We start from the raw sequence: 21,928 nt of genomic DNA on the forward strand, positions 1-21,928 counted from the left end.
ATACTACAAAATATTCTATTAGCTCAAATCATGAAAATAAATTTAGGAATGGATGAAACTTTAATGTTAACTAACGCATAATGCAAAACAATCATATCCCAGCTTATGGAAACGCGATTTATGAGATTTAGTTCCGATTTGCATTTTGTTGCATTTTACCCCAGACGGGTAACTGAATTATAAAAATATTTATTTAAAAAAATTGAGTGACTGTTCGAAAAATATTTCCACATGATCAATGTTGGTATAAGATGAGGAAACCAGTATAAAGTTTGTAGGTAATATTATCAAGCCAATCCGTCATACTGGGTAAAGTTTTTTACGGCATCGAAAAATGTTAAAAATTGTGCATTCATTGTTCGATTTTTCAAATTTTATATGAAAATCAAAAACTTAAAAAAACTATTATAGGATTCAAGAAACTATGTCATCATCATTTTGTAATCATTAAAAGATAACTTTGTCTCATTACAATAAATTAAAAATTGAATCTGTGTGGTGTAATATAAATGTTGCATTCAACCCCGCTGTTGCATGATGCCCCGTTTGACGGTACTTGTCGTGCCCCTGCAAGTATGCAGCACACACAGCGCCGTTATATTTGATGGCTCTTGAAGTATCTTCTCTCGCTGCGGTTGGCTTCTTTACCTGCATTATTCGCTTTGTGTGGGTGAGTGGGTGTGTTTGTGTGTGTAACTCTATGAATGAGCAAAGCACACACCGCCAGGAGCAGCTCAAAGGGCTTTTGATAAGACGAATCTACAAGTTTTGCTGGGTTGTTCGAGCATTTGGATGATTATTTCCGGTGATAAGGGCCTTAAGGTTAGACTGTGTTGATTTTACATTGCAGCAACGAGAGAAAGATGAAAGCTCAGGTTGTATTTACGTGAAACAAACGGGTCAGTATGGACTTTTTTTAAATTAATTTTTGGAGTGCTTGTATTCACATAACTACATATGAAATAAAAAAAAAAGAAAATTTGTAATCGTTTCACGGCGTAAACCATTCGACTAAAGTAAAGATGCTGGAATTTTTCCCTTAAAAATATCGAGTTGGCATTTCAGTTCTCTTCCACTTTGTTTTTCAAAGCTTGAACTGAAAATAATTGGGAGTCGCTTTTAAAAAATCTTCAAACAAAAAACCAACAAACATTCAAAAATTGACTCAGTTCACTGGCAATCTTTTGGTGAACTTCCGTTGTTGACCGCGAAATTCTACGCGGAATGCTTATCAGCTCGAGTGCCGGCTCTTAAATTTTCGATTTGATTCAATTTTATTTACTTCTGTTCAAGTATGGCGAAAGACTCGTTCACCGTGGATCTTCCGTGTGCTGGTGCCAAGTATACTTTCTAAGTGCTGGTGCTTTTCAGTCGTGAAAAAGGTTGTTTTTTCGAAGTTTAATAAGATGGTAAGATGCTCGATAGTAAAATTATTCTAAAAATATTAATCTAGGTTTCATAACGATGTTTCATGACTTTTCAAAGACAAATGTTTTGATTTCGAGAGAGAACTGGAGATAGGTTAAAGTTATAGTTTCTATGTATTTTTTTAGATTGATAAGATTCAGGTTACAGAGATGCGTTTAGTGAATCGGAACACTTTTTATCACGTTAGATTCATTCAAACATATAAAACTTTCGAAAAAATCTGTTCTCACCAGTATCAGAATTAGCATCTACATACTAAATGAAAATTACCGATGTCGATATTTTTTTACCGAAATGCTAACATGTGGAACTCGGTAATCCGTTCGGTAATTTTTTTCATGGCAGAGAAATGACAGCTGTCAAATATTACAGACCTTGTTCGGTAAAAATTTACCGAAGCTCGTCTGAAACCATCTGTCAAGATATTGACAGTTGTCAACGTGGCAACTCGTTTAAGCACCGAACAACCCGAGAGTATTTACCGAAATGTTGGTCATGTTTAAAAGAAAAACTAAGAACACGATAACATATACCGAGCAACCACTAGAGCTTAACGAAATACTTGTTATCATTACTCAAATATCTGCAATTAATATTAAAATATCTGCTGCGTTGTTTTTTTAACCGAAAAACTTTAAAAGTTCGGTAATACTTTCTTAACGACAGGTAGATTTTAACGAAATAACTGTAATAATTACCGAAACGCCGGTAAACGTTATCAAAATGTGGAAAATATTTACTGAAATCTACTTATTTTCGGTAATTTCCACCGAACAACCGGTAGTTGCTACCGGGAATTCAATAATTTTTAGCGAAAAAAATGTATTTTGTAAGATTTCGCTTCTTCTAAGGAACTTCTGGGGTTTTCTTACAATAAAACCTATTTTGGGCTGAAACTTTAATGCTCACGGCCATATTTCTATTTTATTCTATTTTTGGTGAAAGTCTAAATTCTGACACAGTACGATGATGCAAATCCTGATCTGGCTGTGCTGTCTAGTAATCGAAACATAAAAAATGGCGCCTCCATTAGATTTATTGAGTTATTCTTTCTCTCCTTAAGAAAAAACCCGTAAGATCTGTCAAAAGTTGGGTGAAATTTTAGCTGCATCCCACTTGCACTAGTGGAAAACCATCACCCAAATTCAGCACCGCCTCTATCGCCTATGTCATCTTCTTTAGACTTGACGCATTTCGTCGACCGTTCTAAAAAAAGCTGTCACCTGCAAAACAGGAAAAAAATGGTAAAAAAAAATGATAAAGAGTTGCTTACATGTTATAATGATGAGTTTACTGAGGGAAGATTTGGTATGCACAACCGAATATTTCGAAAAAAAAATTTTGATTGGCGATATGCGCGCCCGCAATCCCGCTATACGATTTCTCATGTGTTAAACAGAGAAAGCAGTAGCCTTCACTCCAATTTCACTCCGTTTAGCTGTCATTCTTATGGAAATCTGTGTAAGAGTAAAGAGCAAGCTTTATTCTTTTTAGCAGGCCCAAGCCCAATTCGGAAAAAAAATACCAACGATGAAGCCGTTTTAGTCACTTTTATTTCCAATAGTCGTTTTATCACGCGAAAGAGAAGGAAATATTCCACTAGCAGAAGAAAACTTTTGTCCTCTTCAATGAACGTCAGAGAACCTTTCGACGTTCATGCTGCCAACAAATACTTTACAGTTTTCGGTTTTTTTTACCGATGGCATGACAGCATGGAGGTTTTTGACAATTAACTGAACAATGTTTGGCAAGTTAAGAACCAATTAATGAAGTTCGGATGAAAAAGGACGTTTTTTTCGAATTACCGGACTTGTTCGGTTTAATAAATTACTCAACTAGACGATTTTCGGTTAGGTACTTTGTACATATGTACACAGCCGGCTAAAAATTTGGGATTCCTCCCTTAAAACCATGAAAATTTTGATCGGCCATATCTCAGTAATCTTATTACATATTGGAATTTTGATCTCATTCAAGAGATCGTGAGCAAAACCTTTTTTTTTTTTAAATATATCTTTATTAGTACCAATTCATCATAACATTTATATTACATTAATACATTAAATTAGGTGTTCAGTTCAATAATGAACTTTCAGAGCCCTATAGTTTAATAATCACTAAAATTTATTTATTCGACTTAAATTTGCTGAGCACAATCAAGCATTTTTATAAAGGAGAACATCCTTTAGTGAAAAAAAAAATATTTCAAACTAAAAACTAAAGCTATCCTAATATTAAACTAAACTAATTGTAGAGAGAGTGAGCAAAACCTTGTTTGAATCTATTTGACAGAATGGAAATATTGAGTCTATATGGCTTGACTTTAGCTTAAAGTTGGGACATTTTTCAAAAAGCGAACTTCAAATTCCAACCCGATCATCTCAGTGGGGTAGACCAATTTTCAAAATTCGAGTTGCATTCGAATCCTTTTTTCATACTAAAAAAACATTTGTATAATTTTGTGCAAAAAATTTGCAATGAACTCAAAATATATAAAATAGCTACTTACGTCATCGTCCAAAAGTTTGGGATCACCCCGTAGTATGGTGTAACGGCCAAAAGTTTGGAATCAGTCTTCTTAAACACGCATTTTTATTTCACACGTATATCTGTTATCAAACAACGTAATGTTTATCTGATAATCTGATTTGGAAGCTAACGAAGTATACTTGCTTTATGGATATTTAGTTGAAATATTTTTGAAGACTTACTTCTTTAGAACTTTAGCCAGTGATCTACATCAACTTGTAAGACAACTAAGTTATGGCCACAACAAATTCGGATATTATTTTTAACGGTCGGACTTTTTGCTGAAAATCATCAGAAAATTATGAAACTTTGGCTTAAGTACTAAAGAAGTTTGTCTTCAAAAATATTTCAACTTAATATCCATAAGGCAAGTTCAACTCATTTGCTTCCAAATCAGCTTACCAGATAATCGTTGTTTGATAACAGAGATACGCGTGAAATAAAAATGCATGTTTTAGAAAACTGATCCCAAACTTTTGGCCGTTATACCATACTATGGGGTGATTCCAAACTTTTCGACGATGACTTAAGTAACCATTTTATATATTTTAAGTACATTAAACATTTTTCGAACAAAATTAAACAAATGTTTTTAATAAGTATGAAAAAAAGGATTCGAATGCAACTCGAATTTTGAAATTTGGTCCACCCTACCCTGAGATGATTGGGTTTCAATTCGAAGTTCGGTTTTGGAAAATGTCCCAACTTTAAGCTTAATTGATGTCATATAAACTCAACAATAACATTTTTTTAAATACATACAAAGAAGGATTTGCTCACGATCTATTGAATGAGGTCAAAACAATTCCAATATGAAATAAGGTGGCTGAGATATGGCCGATCAAAATTTTTATGTTTTTGAGGGGGTGATCGCAAACTTTTAGCTGGCAGTGTATGTATATAAAAAGGTGTGCTGTCATTCAGTAATGGGGCTGTTATGAAGGCGACCATCTTGAAAACCTTTCATTCAATCGAAAAACATTCTGAGAAGGAAATGAAGGTAATCTTATTATTAATGATAGATAAGTATAAAAAATATCGTTTTTTAAAGAAATTTTCATACTTTTTTTTCCTGGTATCTCCCATCGGTCGGCGCACACTTTTTTCAGTTATGTTTATGTTATTGATCAGTTTTTATCACACATCATTTAATTTAATCTGAATTTTAGGAAACTTCACACATCTAGTTCCATTTCCGCTACTTTTTTGGCTAATCCTTCGTATTTGACAAAACTAGAGACAATTTGGTTCCTTCAGCTGTTTCCATTTTAGAAAGACTTGATTTTTTTTATGCATTTAAAATACGTTTTCACTGAAATGTCTACATTCAAAAAATATTAGAATCATCATAAGAATCAGTTTAAAGTAAAATCGATTAGTTGAGATCGTAGGTTACGCAGTTTGCAAAAATACTACTTTTTTTTAAAGCTTTTTTAAACATCGAAAACCAAAGTTTCTGACACGAAAATTTAGATTTTTTTATTCACAGGAGTAGAATTCTGCTTAATTATGGTATTACCGAATTGATACTGATTCAGACAGGGTTGCCAGGTGTTTTTTAGTAAATTCTGGAAGTTGGCAATAAAAAAGTCTGGATTTGTCTGGATGGTTAAAAATCACCATACTCTCGCTAAAAGCCCTTATACACCCACACGTGATAACATCTATTTTTTTTTTTAAAAAAAAAAGCTTTCATTCATAGCACCAACACAACCAGCGGCGAGCGGGCGCGAATTCTATTTGAACAAAAGCTTGAACAACCGAAAGCTTAGGCCCATTCACCTGTTAAAATAACTTCTGTATTCTGCTTCACAGTAAATTCAGTGACGACGTTATGAGCTATTGGATATCAATAGGTTTTTTTTATTAAAACATTGAGCTTATAGAAATTTCTGGACAAATCTGGATAATTCATGAAAAGTCTGGACCAGACAACATGAGGTCTGTATTTCTGGATGACACACAAAAATCTGGAAGATTCCAGAAAAATCTGGAAGGTTGGCAACGCTGGATTCAGAAGAGACGCATGAGGCAGAACTTTCAGGGAGATTTTTCTCTACTTTTGCACTGAGTCAAGCGTTTCTATCAAAGGCAGCGGTGAGAAAGCTCAAAATTTCGGCACTGATAGGTACTAGTTAGCTTGCAAGCGTTTGATTTTAATGTTGAAGAAATCGTTGCCTATTCATAGGCGTTTAATACTATGCGTTTCTTTGCTACGGATAGTTTGCATGCAAGAGAGCATTTTGCGTTCTTCTGTGCCTATCAAAACATATTGATCATAGTTATCCGCTCTCTCGAAGCTGCGCTGCTGCCATCTGGGGTAGTACGATGTAGCGTGAGCAACATTTTGGGTGAACGATAAATTATAGACAACTTTACTTTGCTTCGAGTTAAGTTTTCATAAATCCAAATGATTTGAAAAAAAAAAACACTCCTTTGACAAATTGGAGTTTGTTTTAAAGTAAATTTAAATAAATTAGCCTGGTAGGAGGGTCAATTCTATCTGTTAGTTCCATTTTAAAAAAGTCAGTCGGTCAGAAGAAACTAACATGGGGCCGTTCAGATACCACCTGGACAACTTAGGGGGGAGGAGGGGGTATGAAAATGTCCACGGAGAGGGGGGTAGGGGTTTGGGTAGTGTCAACGTGGACATACTTACTTTCAAAACATTTTCTAAAGGTGAATAAATATTAAGATGTTTTAATCAAAATCTTAAAATTGCAAAGCTTTCCAGTTTAAGTTTAAGCAACTAGTAGCCACTTGAAAGCAAGCTATAAATATGATAATTTTGAAATTATCAATAATTATAATTATTACAAATTAGATTAAAAAACACAATTTCAAATCTGTCCACGTGAACATACGGGGAGGGAGGCAGGGGTTTGCCAAATCTCATTTTTCTGTCCATGTGGTATCTGAACGGCCCCTATGTGAATCAATCTTTTCGTCCATTTTCTTAACTTTTAATTTTTCGCCAATAATCTATATTTTTTATCATATCTTCATATTAAACTTTATGCGATTCTAGTTGGTCTATATAAAAGAACGATTTTCACGTTGTTACTTTAAACTATAACTATTGTATTTGGTTAAGTTGTTACATTTAATAAATACGTTATATAAAAATTTAAATAGTTTCAGCCTAAGACAGTATAAAATGTTAAGTTTTAATTTAAAATTTTCTACGGCTAGTGGTTGTATAAATATAATTTTCAATAAAATTTTCCAAAAAAAAAATGAGATCATGAGGTCCGATAAAAATACAAAACATTTTATAACCCTAGAACGATGGCAATTGAAAAGCATTAAAGTAAACTTGAATTGTGTAGTAATCCAAGGATATATTTTTTTTTCATGTCAACCACAATCAAATATAAAAATCCGCTTTCCAGCTTTAAAACTATTACGCCTGATTGTATGCAGCTGCAGAAGGAAAACTAATAGAAAATAGCAAAAATTTATGTTTTTTCGAATAAAAAAATCTACCTTACCAATTGTTGGGTCTTTCACAAATTTTAAAGGAACGTTAATTGACTACGCTTTTAACAAACTGCAATTGAAAATGTGCATTTGGCTCGAGTTTTCATTGAAAAATATGTGAAATACTCAGAATAGTTTTTGGAGTAGTAAAAAATTGACCTTTTTTTATGTCGATTTGTGATGCTTCACGGTACATACACATTTTCTCTTATAGCTCACAATAATCTCTGAACCTTCTACTCCAAATCTGTATCCGTCATTTTCTGAAAATCCTAACCACCCATTGTTTACATTTTCTTGCACACACACGAGCTGTCAAAAATTAGCTTCGAAATCGCGAATTATGTGTAAAAAAAAAACACTTTGCTGTCACAAGTTTGACTTATGGTATCAATGTTTAAAAAACGACCATTGTAGTGACTCTAAATCATTGACCAAACGAGAATTGCATATAAGACAACAAATGTACATACTTGATATATATTAACGCACATTTTATGTGCGTCATCTTTTGCTAAGAGTTAAGCGTATGGATGAAAGGGATCAGTTGTTGATTTAGCAGATTTTTTATTGAAATTTGATGAAAAACTGTGTTGTATAAAAAAGTATTGCTTAAATTTTTGTCTTTTTATGCAGCGTTTTTTTTAATCCAAACGTTGAATAAAAGAAAAAAAAACAGATTCAAAATTCCTTATCTAAGAACACTTGATTTATTAAATGCCAGCACTATCATTAGAAGCTTTCTCGCAGGCGTTTGATACTGAGCTTGCATATAATTTGCTTAGTATCAAAACTTCAATTTCTAAGCCATGGGTCTTGACACCACTTATACATATGTACATAATTGTACATGCTTATATTTATTTCGCCTTTAGTTATGCAACTGAACAGTGCTGAATAAGGTTTTTTACGGCCAACCTCTTGTTTGAAATTGATCAACTTTACTCAAAAAAATTTAAATTTATTACGAAAAATACATTGGCACAAGATAGGCTGTCGTAATTCTACGTCAACATTACGGTCGTGTCTCATATACAACCTCTTAAACTTTTTCATTTTTTTTTTTTTTGGAAATCACAATTGTTCATCATGATTGCCTTGTTTATTGTGTAATATTTGTTAATTTCCTTGCCCACCAGAATCTCCTCTAAAACAAAAATCCTTTTTATGATTGTGAAAAAGGTGGGAGGTGTATCTCAAATTTCCAGTTTATGATCGTAGCTTACCATTCTTGGGCGTAAAATTGACTCAGTTTACCCTGGTGATTTCCGAGTTCACAAAACCGGGTCTAGCTAGTCTGCCTGTCTGTCTGTCTGTCAGAGTTAAAATTTGAACGATAAACAAACTTTGAGATCAAGTTTCAGAAAAAAAAAATCACTTCCATCTGTACCGTTGAGCCGTCAACACGTACGCCGGAGCATCGTATCGTTGCTGTGTACCTGCAGGAACATTTTACATTATTTATTTTTTCCTTACCTGTATTTCAATCAGCACTTTTCAGTGCTAAAATTATTTTCATTTTCTTTTATTCATATTTTCTCTTTTCTTTCCAGCATGGGGAAGTCTTCGGCCGGCTCAAGGGCCGGAAGAAAACGGATTGCTGAACCTTATCCAGGGCCATTAGCCAAAAAAGTTGAAATTTCCAATTCATTCGATGTCCTTCATAACATCGGTGATGAGGAAATATTCATATTTAATTCTGATAAGAGTACTAAGAAACCTTCTTCTTCTTATACTCTTAAAAACGAAAAGATTCCACCAATAACGGTCACGATTCCTGACTTCAATGCCTTTCGAAAAGAAATCGTCACTTCCGTCAAGGATGTGAAGATTTCTTTTCAGATCGGTCGAAGGGGAACTGCTCGTATATTGGCGGAATCTTTTAATGATTTTCAAAAGGTTTTAAATTATTTGAATAATAAAAAACACCAATTTTTTACGTACGACACTAGAAGTGATCGTCCATTTAAAGTTGTACTTCGTGGTCTCACTGGCGATCAGACACCGGATGAGATCACAGCTGAATTAAATTCTTTGTTAGGTTTTTCTCCAATTCAAGTAATTCAAATGAGGAAAAGAACCAACACGAATAATATCAGTAGTGTTGGTTTTGCTCCTGAACTTTATTTGATCCATTTTAAAAAGGATCAGGTTAATAATTTGCAAATTCTTGAAAAGGCTCGTCTTATGTTTCATTGTCGAGTCAAATTCGAACCTTTTCGTAAATCTTCTACCAATTTTCTTCAAAATATTACGCAATGTCGTCGTTGTCAAGCTTTTTGTCATGGCACTAAAAATTGTAGAATGAATGCCAGATGCATGTTTTGCGGCTCATTCGATCATGAAAAATCTAAATGCCTTTTTGGTGGTGATAAGCCAAAAACAGAATTTTTTAAGTGTGCAAATTGCGCAGGTAATCATTCCTCGAATTCGCTAGACTGTCCCATCAGGGCAAAAATTATTGCTTCTAGGAAAAATCCCAAAGCTACCAGAAAAGTTTCTTCTCCTCCTTCCTCTTTTTCGTCTTCACACGTCGGGCCGGCAAACAACCTGCCTGTTCGCATTCAGCCTCGGTCTACATTGGAATCACGGCTGGGTAATACCCGAAGTGATTTTAATGTTACCTGGGCTGATTCTGCGCCCCAGACTCGTTGTTTATCGTTCTCAGAGGTGGTTGAAAATGGGTTGCCCTCTTCAGGTTTAACTAATAAAAATGGGAAAAAACCAAGTCTCAACGTTCATGCGAAGGCTTGGGAAAATCCCCGAAATTCAAATACTTTTTCTTCTCCTTCCTCTTCTGATTCTAACAATTTTGTTGATTTGGGTGAGATTACTGAGGAAAAATTAAAATTTTTGCATCAAAATTTAATGGAAATGATGCAACTTATGTTGAAAGCAAATTCAATGTTTGAAGCTTTCCAAACTTCTTTTAATTATGCTAACAAAATTATTATGACTTTACGATTCCCTCATGGATCCAAATAGATGTTTAAATATTATGAATTGGAACGCTAGATCTTTGCTGGCTAACCAAGACGAGTTCTTTTTATTTTTGAAAACTCAAAACATACATATTGCTGCCATCACTGAAACTTTTTTAAAGCCAGACAATAACTTGAAAAGCAATGCTTTCTTTAAAATTTTACGAAATGATCGACTTGATCGACAAGGTGGGGGTGTAGCTATTGTCATCAATAGTCGTCTTAAATTTAGACTTCTTCCTTCTTTCAATACAAAAGTCTTAGAAACAATTGGAATTGAATTAGAAACTTCTATGGGGAAAATTATAATTGTTGCCGCATATTTGCCTTTTCAATGTAGCGGTGAACAGAAAAATTTTTTGAAGGGAGATTTACAAAAACTCACCAGAAATAAATCTAAATTTTTTATTATTGGTGACTTTAATGCAAAACACCGATCTTGGAATAATATTTCATCAAATTCAAATGGGAATATTTTGTTTAATGACTGCTCTGCAGGTTATTATACTGTTGAATATCCTAATGGGCATACTTGTTTTTCTTCAATTAGAAATCCCTCAACAATTGATTTGGTTCTAACGGATTTAGGCGAGCATTGTAGTCAATTAGTTACTCATGCGGACCTCGATTCAGACCACCTTCCAGTAACATTTTCTTTATCCCAGAGTCCCATTGAAAACCCTTTAAAATCAACTTTTAACTTTCAAAAGGCTAACTGGGAGCGATATATGAATTTTATTGAACGTAATTTAGATGTAAACGTTCCACTGAATTCAATAGAAGATATTGATTTGGCTGTAGAAAATTTGACAACTGCAATAGTCAATGCTAAAGCCGCTTCAATACCTAAAGTTAAACATAAATTCAATCAACCTTTAATTGATGATGATCTTCAGTTTTTGATACTACTGAAAAACATTCGTCGACGCCAATATCAACGTACTAGAGATCCTTATTTTAAATTAATTTATTGCGACCTTCAAAAAGAGATCAAACGTCGTTTAAATTTCATTCGTAATGAAAATTTTGCTAAAGCAGTAGAGGACATAAAACCCTACTCAAAGCCATTTTGGAAATTAACTAAAATTTTGAAAAAGCCCCAGAAGCCAATTCCTACTTTGAAAGATGGGGATAAACTTCTTTTAACTAATTCAGAAAAGGCTCAAAAATTAGCCCAACAATTTGAGTCTGCTCATGATTTTAATTTAAACGTTGTAAGTCCAATTGATGCTCAAATTTCCCTAGAATTTGATGATATTCTTTCTAAGCAAAATGTGTTTGAAAGTTCTTGTGAGACAAATATTGATGAACTTAAATTGATTTTCAAAAAATTTAAAAATATGAAAGCTCCAGGGGAAGATGGGATTTTCTATATTCTTCTTAAAAAGTTGCCTGAAAGCACTTTAAATTTTTTAGTTAAAATTTTCAACAAATGTTTTCACTTGGCCTATTTTCCCAATAAATGGAAAAATGCCAAAGTAACTCCAATTTTGAAACCTGGAAAAAGTGCTTCAGAGCCTTCAAGTTATCGACCAATTAGTTTGCTTCCATCTTTAAGTAAACTATTTGAGAGAGTTATTTTGAATAGAATGATGATTCACATTAATCAGAATTCCATTTTCCCTGATGAACAATTTGGTTTTCGTCATGGACATTCTACTACACATCAACTTTTGAGTGTAACTAATATGATTAACGCTAGCAAATCTGAAGGTTATTCAACTGGTGTTGCTCTTCTTGATATTGAAAAAGCTTTTGACAGTGTTTGGCACAAAGGTTTAGTAGCTAAATTAGCTCGATTTGATTTTCCTGTATATCTCACCAAAATTATTCAAAATTATTTGACTAGCCGAACCTTACAAGTAAGCTATCAAAATTCATGCTCTGAAAGGACGCCCATTAGAGCTGGTGTCCCTCAAGGCAGTATACTTGGGCCAATTTTATACAATATTTTTACTTCTGATCTTCCTGATGTACCAGAAGGAAAAGGTAGAAGATTATTTGCTGATGATACTTTGCTTTCAGCAAAAGGTCGAAATTTACGGGTGGTACGCAGTAGATTGCAACAAAATTTAAATTCCTTTTTGAATTACTTGAAAATGTGGAAAATTTCTCCTAACGCTTCCAAAACTCAACTTATTTTATTTCCCCATAAGCCAAGAGCAAATTTTTTAAAACCTAATGAAAATCATTCCATAACTTTTAATGGGGTTTCATTAGAATGGTCTGATCACGTGAAGTACTTGGGACTTACACTTGATCGGAATCTTACTTTTAAAAATCACATTGAAGATATTCAATCTAAATGTAATAAATACACTAAATCTCTTTATTCTCTCATCAACAGGAAATCCCGGTTGTGTCTGCGAAATAAGATGCTCATCTACAAACAAGTTTTCCGACCAGCGATCATGTATGCAGTTCCGATTTGGTCTAGCTGCTGCGCGACGAGGAAGAAAGTCATCCAGAGGATTCAGAACAAAGTTCTGAAAATGATTTTGCGGCTTCCACCTTGGCACAGCACCGAAGATCTTCATCGGATTGCAGGCATTGAATCTATCGAAGAGATGGCCAACAAAATCATCTCCAACTTCAGAGGCAAATCGATGCAGTCTTCCATCGCAGAGATTCGTTCTCTTTATGTTTAGTTTAATTTTAAGATAGTGTTTAGTTTTAAGTATAAAATATTTTTGCTATTACAGGATGTTCTCCTACATTAAAAACTTGATTGCGATCAGCAAATTTAAATCTTATAAATAAGTTTTTATAATCTAGTTACTTATAGGGCTATGAACAGTTCATTATTGAGCTGAACACCTAGTTTAATGCAATAATGTAATATAAGTGTAATCATGATTTGATACAAATAAAGACATATTTAAAAAAAAAAAAAAAAAAAAAAGTTTCAGAAAACAGATAAAATCATCTTTGTAATGCAATTAGAAATGGGATTAAAAGTAATGCCTACAATAAAAATCTAAATGTAGAAAAGTTATAAAATTTCATTTGCTTTTGGAAGGTGAAAATGAACATAATTTATACGGGGTCCTGAGAATACATTTACAATTCACTAGCTCAATCACCTTGAATTCACATTAGTAAATTTTCTCTTCACGGTCACTTTGAATTCACATAAATTCTCGTTTGAACAAAATTTAACATTTGACCTAGTCGTTAGTCTTTGACGATATGCTTCAATCAGAACTCCACCACCAGTATGATTTTCGACGGAGGAAGGTATCACGTGCAGCAATTGGAAAGTGAAAAGACGAGATTGGAAAATTATGTTCAACAATTCCCGAGCTGCCAGGCAGCTTCCGACATAAGCCACAGAAACACATCCCTACACATAGGAATCTAGCTAGACTGCTACATATGCCGGTACACAGCTTTCCATTATGCTGATAACACCACGGCAGCGCGCATAGACCGAAAAGCACCGCGAAAAGCAGAAGCTAGTGCACTTCAAATCCCTGCAAACCAACATCCTCGACTTCAAGTGAAATCTATGTTTCCCGTTTTATGCTGAGCTATACATAAATACATACACATGTGGTCTGGTTGAGGAAAAGCTCAATCGACTCGGTTTGGCGGTGGATTTGTTGCTTTAGATTTTTCACTTTCCTCCATTATTCGTTTATTTGAATTCGACGTTAATGCACATATTGCACATTCCTACCACTGCACCGGTAAATCCAGGCAGGGATGTTGTACATAGAAGTAGAACTGACTGCAGTTTGCCAGGAAATACACGTCCTCGTTTTTTGAGGTTCGCCACATTTCACACACCAGGAATAAAAAAAACAGAACCGGCACTCACATGCATCAATTTGGAAGGTTAGCAAAGTGGTTTACCGGAGCGATAGGCAGCTGATAGAAGGAATGATTTTTTTTATGTAGCGCTTCGTTCGTCTTTGAAAATAGGGTTCTTATTTACAAGCAGTGCATCACCTAGTGCGCTATATTTTAAGTCTGGGTCAATTCAGATAAAATTATCTTTTTAAAGACTAAATTTAGGTTATCCAAAAAGCATCATTAAACATGTTGCTAAAAGAAACGTAGCTTTAGCAAGTAACACAGATTAAGCGAATTTTCATTTGAAAGATTTATTATGGTTTTATTTTGTGCAGCTTACTATTTTATAATGGTCATGAGAAATGCTTGGATCCTTGATTTAACCATTTTTCATGAGGTAGTTCTGAAAACGCTCATTAAGCTTTCAGAAAATATACTATTAAAGTTTAATATAACAGTTTAAGTTTCAATATAACATACACTTAGAAGTCTGCTCCAAGTTGTTATTTGCTGTTTTATCAAAGCACGCAGTGCTTCATTTTAACAACAGAGATAAAACTATGTGACAGTTCTCGAATAAGATGTCAAACTAAGATACGTTTCAGATGGCACATATTTGAAATGGAATTCCCATTTTAAACCTTTGTGAAGAGTAATGTTTGTTGTAAATACATAATAATATGCTTGAAATTCTTCAAATCACCGAAAGTGACATGGCAATCTCTACAATAATATGACCTGATCTTTAAGGGCCCAACTAAAGTTAGTTGCTTTACTTCGGACCCTTTAACACGTTCGTCGCCACGTCACCCATATTCGGCAGACGGGTGTATTTCCTGGGGGGCCCCGTCACATCAAAAAGCAGGTGACGCTCTCTTACTTGAGTTTACCGCTCAGCTTCGCCACACGTTTCAAATATGGGAGTTCTCCCTCTTTGCTTTCTCTCTCTGAAAATTTCTTTGGGCCCGGCTAGCAAAACTACCAAAATGAGCGTGGCGACGAACGTGTTAAGCGGTGGGTTTTATACACTCATGTTTTTTTCACAAACTGAGGGGAATTTTGTGTTTTTTTCAGCAAATCTATTGAAAGTTGATGATTTCATCTGCAAATTTGAATATATTTGAATTTACAGTTGCCAGGCCACCAAGCGCGGATGATGTTCCGCAGGCAGCGGTTCACAAATACTTGCAGTTTTCGCGTCGTCACTGCATATGTGCACCAAGTTTCGCACCCGAACAGCAATACTTTTTTTTTTTGTTTTTGTTTTTTGTTTTTTGTTTTTTTTGTTTTTTTTTTTTTTTTTTTTTTTTTTTTTTTTTTTTTTTTTTTTTTTTTTGTTTCGATTATAGTCGTTTTACCATCTTTATGGCATTCGCGACTTTATCAACGTTGCAGTTGGCGGATCGTTATTGAAAAACTTATCCGGTACAACTGTGTTCGATGTTTACTCTTGGGCTGGAACTCGCGGACATTGGATTCGGATTTTTGTTCGTAGAGAGATCTGGCGTGACCGCCAGATGTTTCGGAGACTCGCAAACGCAAATCGGGCTTTTCTGTTCCGGGTTTCGATGTCTTTTCTGGTACCACCATCAGGCGTAATCTGGCTACCAAGATACTGGAAGCACTCCACTTTCTCAACTTGTTGCCCAGCTACCATGAAACTGGAGGGATTTCCTGTGTTGATCTCCATCGATTTAGTCTTTCCGACATTAACTTGGAGACCTGCTGCCTTGGAACTTTCGGTGAGGTCATCGAGTTTGCTCTGCATATCCGGTTGCGTTTGGGCGAGCAAAACAATATCGTCAGCCAAGTCAAGGTCGTTCAGATGCTCCATTGTTGAAGGATTCCACGGCAATCCTCGGTTCGGTGCACAGTCGATCGATCCAGTCAGAATATCATCCATTACGATTAGAAAAAGTAGCGGTGATAAAAAACATCCTTGTCTCACTCCAGCAGTTACCGGGATTGGTTCGGACAAGACACCGTCGTGCAAGACGTTGCACGAAAATGCCTCGTATTGTGCTTCGATGAGATGGACTAGTTTCTCTGGGACCCTTCGTCGCCTTAGAGCCGCCCAGATGTTTTCATGGTTAAGTCGGTCGAATGCTTTTTCGAAATCAACGATCACCAGCAGAAGAGAGTCCTGGAATTCGTTGATTTGTTCTAGTATTATTCGTAGCGTTGTGATGTGGTCCACACATGATCGTCCGGATCGGAATCCAGCTTGTTGCCGTCGGAGTGTAGCGTCGATTTTCTCCTGGATCCTGTTCAGGATCACTTTGCAGAGTACTTTGAGGGTTGTACAGATCAACGTTATGCCGCGCCAGTTACCGCGCTCTGTCAGGTCTCCTTTCTTCGGGACTTTTACGAGGATACACTGCATCCAGTCGGCCGGGAATGTTGCAGTATCCCAGATGTCAGCGAAAAGACGGTGCAACATTTGTGCTGACAGGGCAGGGTCGGCTTTCAGCATTTCAGCAGGGATGAAATCGATCCCAGGTGCTTTGTTGGATTTCATGTTTTTGATTGCCGCTCCTATTTCAGCCAGCGAGGGCGCTTCCGAGTTGACGCCATTTATGCGACTTACAGTTGGCGCTTCAAGCTGCGGGTTCTGTTGGCCATCGCTATTCGTGACTCGGAAGAGTTGTTCGAAGTGCTCAGTCCATCGTTTGAGCTGATCTGTTCAAACGGTCAATAACTGACCTGCTCGGTCTTTCAGCGGCATTCTTGCATTAGTCCTTGCACCACTGAGGCGGCGAGAAATGTCATAAAGTAATCGGATATCTCCATTGGCGGCGGCTCTTTCCCCCTCTTCGGCTAGGGAGTTTGTCCAGGCTCTCTTGTCTCGTCTACAAGCTCGTTTAACTGCCTTTTCCAGCTCCGCATATCGTAAGCGGGCGGCTGCTTTGGCTGACCCGGTACATGCCTGCTCAATTCCGACATTCGCCTTTCTCCGATCACCGACCATCCTCCAAGTTTCATCCGACATCCATTCACTTCTTCTTCCACAAACTTTACCGAGAGTACCATGGCTCGTCGTGATAAAGGCATTCTTGATTCCACACCATTGTTTTTCGACTGTTCCGTCTGTCGGCAGCTCCGAGGCTCGGGATTCTAGCTGTTCAACGTATGTCCTTTTCACCTCTGGCTAAATTTGGCTACGATTATTCTTTCGTTTATCGGTTCCCATCTAATGAGGGCCGCGTAGGCCTGCGGGCTTAACAGGAAACCAACTCCTCGTTCCCGAGTAGCATGTTCTCCTCGTATGCCAGAGTAAAGCAGGACTTGCCCGGATTGTGTCTTGTGTTCTCCAGTATTAGGCCAACGGACTTCGTTCAGTCCCAGAATTTCAAGCTTGAGGCGGCTAGCTTCTCTAGCAAGTTGAGCAAGCCTGCCTTGTTGAGCAAGGGTTAAAACATTCCAAGTTCCAATTCGTGTCCGTGTTTTCATGCTTAAAGTTGTCGCCATAGTTCCAGATCGGTCATTTCTTTCGGATTCCGTAACAAGTTTATGAATCGGGAGCAGTAGGTTGTTAGCCTAAAGTCTCTATCCCGCGATGGGGCTGCCATCTTGGACTTAGCTGGCGGGAGCCGCATTTAATAAGTTCAGCCGCTTGCTGCAAGACAGACGCTGTTTGAGTCTGCATGCGATCAAAGCATCCACCGGGGTTGGGTACCCGATCTCCGCTTAGGTTACTCGCACCCCAGCCGGCACCGCGGGGAGGCAGAGATAGGAGTTGTGAATAAGAGGTGATATGACCACTATGGGGTCTCGTGTTGCACATTATCCACCGTTTACCAGAAAAAAGGGGGGGAGGGCTCCAATAAATTTTGATCATAGGGACCATTAAAATATTTCGTAACGCATTTATGGGGGGAGGGAGGTATAAGGAATTGTTACGCTTTGTGAATTTTGTATAGAAAATCTTAATCGAATGTGTTACGTAATCGATTGCCCTTCCTCAAAACTCCCGTGTGCAAATTTTCAAAGCAATCCATTGCATAATCACGTCAATATTGCTAAAAACAGTGAAACAGTGAAAAATTAATTTATATGGACGACCTCTTTCGTTGATCCCTGGCAAAACATTTGACATCTGAAATCGATTGCCCGTCCCTGAAAACTTTGACCCCTTTTGCCGACCCCTGATTTTAGTTTGGATAAGTGAAATCAATTGTTTGTCTTTAATAACTCTTATGTGCAAATTTTCATCCCAATCCGATGTATGAAAACGTCAATATGACTAAGATATTGAAAAGTTAATATGGACGACCCCTTTTGCCGGCCCTTTACACTAAATTTGTAACCTGAAATCGATTGCACGTCACTCAAAACTATCGTGCACCAATTTTCATCTGAATACGATGTATAATAATGTTAATATCGCAAACACAGCTAAAAGTTTATATGGACGACCCCTTTGGCTGACCCCTTACACAAAATTTGACACCTGAAATCAATTGTTCGTCTTTCAACAAACTCATGTGCAAATTTTCTACACAATCCGACAAAAATTAACGTCAATATCGCGAAAACAATATTTGTCTTATATGGACGATTCCCTTCAGAAGGGGTCATCCGAAGATCTGAAAACATTTTTCATCCTTCCTGGTTCTAGTGAGCATCCATGCCAAATTTCAGCTCTCTAGCTCTTAACACGGCTGAGTCTATAGAGGACAAACAAACAAACAAACAAACAAACATACAGAAATTGTTTTTTATATATATAGATGTGAAAAACAAATTTTAAAGGTGTTTTGTTAACTTTTGCAGCAGTTTTCTGTGAATTCTAAAGATGTTACGACGTAATGAAAGCTCACCCGAGATATGATGGTTTGAGACTCCTCTTTCCAATCATTGGGACGACAGGGGAGCTTATACAATTTTTTGCACAAGAAGGAGAAATAATCGAACGAATGGAACTAAATGTGGCATATAGGGGTTTTTCGATATGAGAAATGATTCCATGGTTGTTTGAGACCCCTTGCTTCTTCCAGGCAGCGGGAAGTTTTATTTCCTTCAAATTTTGTTGGCGTAATCTGAGAACTAAGCAAGCTCAGAAGGATGTATGTAGTGTGAGGTGTGAGAAATGTTTCTATGATAACTTAAGACCCCCGCTTTATCCAGCGAAATATGGGAAAGGGGAAGGGGGGCTCCCATATTTGCGAACCAATTTTGGCATAGAAAGATAATTGGGTTTAAGGAATATCTCTATGATTATTTGAAACCCCTTTCCTTTGAAATGATTTATGAGAAGGGAGAAAGCTCTCTTATGAATTGATCGAGCACATTCTAAGAAAAACAATTAATACTTTAAATGCACGGGGGGTAAGATTAGAGCGTATTTGGGTCCATAAAATGTTTATTTTCAAGCAATAGAAACCTAGATCTAGAGTGACACAAAAAATGTTTCTATTGTAGTTTGTTCTCCCCGGATTTACACATTAGAAATAGAAGAAGGGGATTTCTATACAAATGGAACAAATTTTCGGCATTGCATTTGAGTTTATAAAGAGGTCTAAATTTAAAATTGAAAATTACGATTGAAAATCAAGATTAAAAAATATAAAAAATCATTTAAGAAAACTGAAAATAATTATAACAGTTTGTTTGTTGCGTTTAAATTTCATTTGAAAGAATGTATAAATACATTAATCAAAATATAAATAATTTTAAAGTTTCCAGTAATTTTTGGAAGGTGTAACAAAGCACACCGGGTCGACTAGGAACAAATATGAAAAATAACAAACAATTAAAACAAAACAAAAAAGTGCCAAATGAATTTGAACTTGATAAAAAAAAAATTTAAATCGAACAGTGTCTGTATTTACAAAAATTAACCAATTGGTTAATGAACATTACACAGAAAAAAAACTAAGCTTTTACTTTTCATGTAAAATTTTATTTCATGGAAAATCCGGTCAGATGTGTTGTGTGTTGTCATATGTGTTGTATGTGTATATGTTGTAAAACTTATTATATCTCGCGTGTGCTTTCATTACGTCGTATGAAACCAAATGTAAACAAACAGTTTTATTGAGAAAAAATACAAAAACTTACATAAATTAGTCGCAACTTCTTTCCATTTAGAATATTTGTAGCCTGGACAACATATTCTATATGTGAAATACAAATTTTAAAATTGTTTTGATAACTTTTGCATCAGTTTTCAGTGAATGCTTAAGATGTTTCATACGACGTAATGAAAGCTCACGCGAGATATAATAACACAGCCCTGAAAAAACCATGCGTTTCCTCGTTCGGGACAATTTGTCTTAGTTTTACATTCTAGATAAACTTAGTGCTATCAAAAATCATCCATCCAAAAAATATTAACGAAACTTAAAAGAAAATTTAGATACACCCTGTAGCAGTATCGTTTCACAAACAAACATCGAACGGCTGACCAGCAAGCAGCAAGTTTGATTTGATGCGCAAAAAATCGGTTTTAAATCTGAAGCTCGTGAATTTCGATTAAACATAAACATAAAGAACATCTTTTTAATCATTTTCATGCTTTGTTATAAGACTGATAGCTAGAGGATGATAAAGTAATGAATCAAATACTAAAAAGTAAAAATGAGCCAGAACGGTTTCATTGTTATGGTCATGTAAATTCACAATGGCAATTATTTTCTTTACGGGAACTTCCATTACGTCATAAGTCATGTAAATTTAGTAGAAATAACTTGTTCCGATTATTTGCAGGTTTAACCATGTAAAAGTGCAAGATTATTAAATTCTGAGTAGATTTTTTTTTTAAGGAATTAATCACTTTCTGGCATTTTTCCTTTTACCCAGCAAACATTTTTGTAGGTATATTTCTCAACAAACTTTGCTATACGTTTCATATACATTATAAAATCATCTTATATAACTCGAAAAAAAAAACAGCATTTACGTACTAAAGTGGAGGCAATATACATACATATTGTTTACTTCTGGCTTATGCGATAAGTGTTGTAAATATTGAACGATATACAACACCTTTTACCGTACATCCTGACAGTATGCGAGAGAGCGCAAGTTCTGCTCTCAATGCATGCAAACCGTTGCCAGCGACAATATTTGCTGCTTCACTCATTGGATAGTTTAACCAAATGGACCCTCTGATTTTTAGAAATCTGGTTGCACTGCTAATCGCAGAGAAAACAACAAGGTTGTTTTCTCACTTGAATCCCGCACGCGGGAGACAAATTTGCAAACATGGCGCAATTTTGTTAATCCGAGTCGGTAGACTTTGACCAACCATTTTTACGATCAATTACTTGGTTTGGTAGGAATTACGATTCGCATTAACATTGTTAACGAGTTGAACTGACATTTCTAATGCGATGTTATGTTAGCTGGGTAGTATTATTCAGTGGAGGGTTAGAAATATTTAAATAAGAGCCCACATTCACTCTTCCCATCTTTCAATTGGGAAAAGAAAGGAATTTCAATAAATTATAGAGATAATTTTCATACCCACACATCATAACGATCCCTCTGGCGATTTGTGCTACTTCTCTGCCGATTTATGTGCACCGAGTCATTACCTTATTTTGTTGGATTCTAAACTAAGCAAATTAATAAAATTTTACGTTTTGTATAACCTTCCCAGTAAACATTTAATAATGTATATCACAGAAACAACAGAATTATTCAAACATTTATACCAAATGGAAAGATTGTATAAAACTTACCAAAATAGCATATAGCTACAAAAGTGGAGG

The sequence above is a fragment of the Uranotaenia lowii genome, chromosome 2 (genome assembly GCF_029784155.1).
Source record: "Uranotaenia lowii strain MFRU-FL chromosome 2, ASM2978415v1, whole genome shotgun sequence".
NCBI classification, from domain to species: domain Eukaryota; kingdom Metazoa; phylum Arthropoda; class Insecta; order Diptera; family Culicidae; genus Uranotaenia; species Uranotaenia lowii.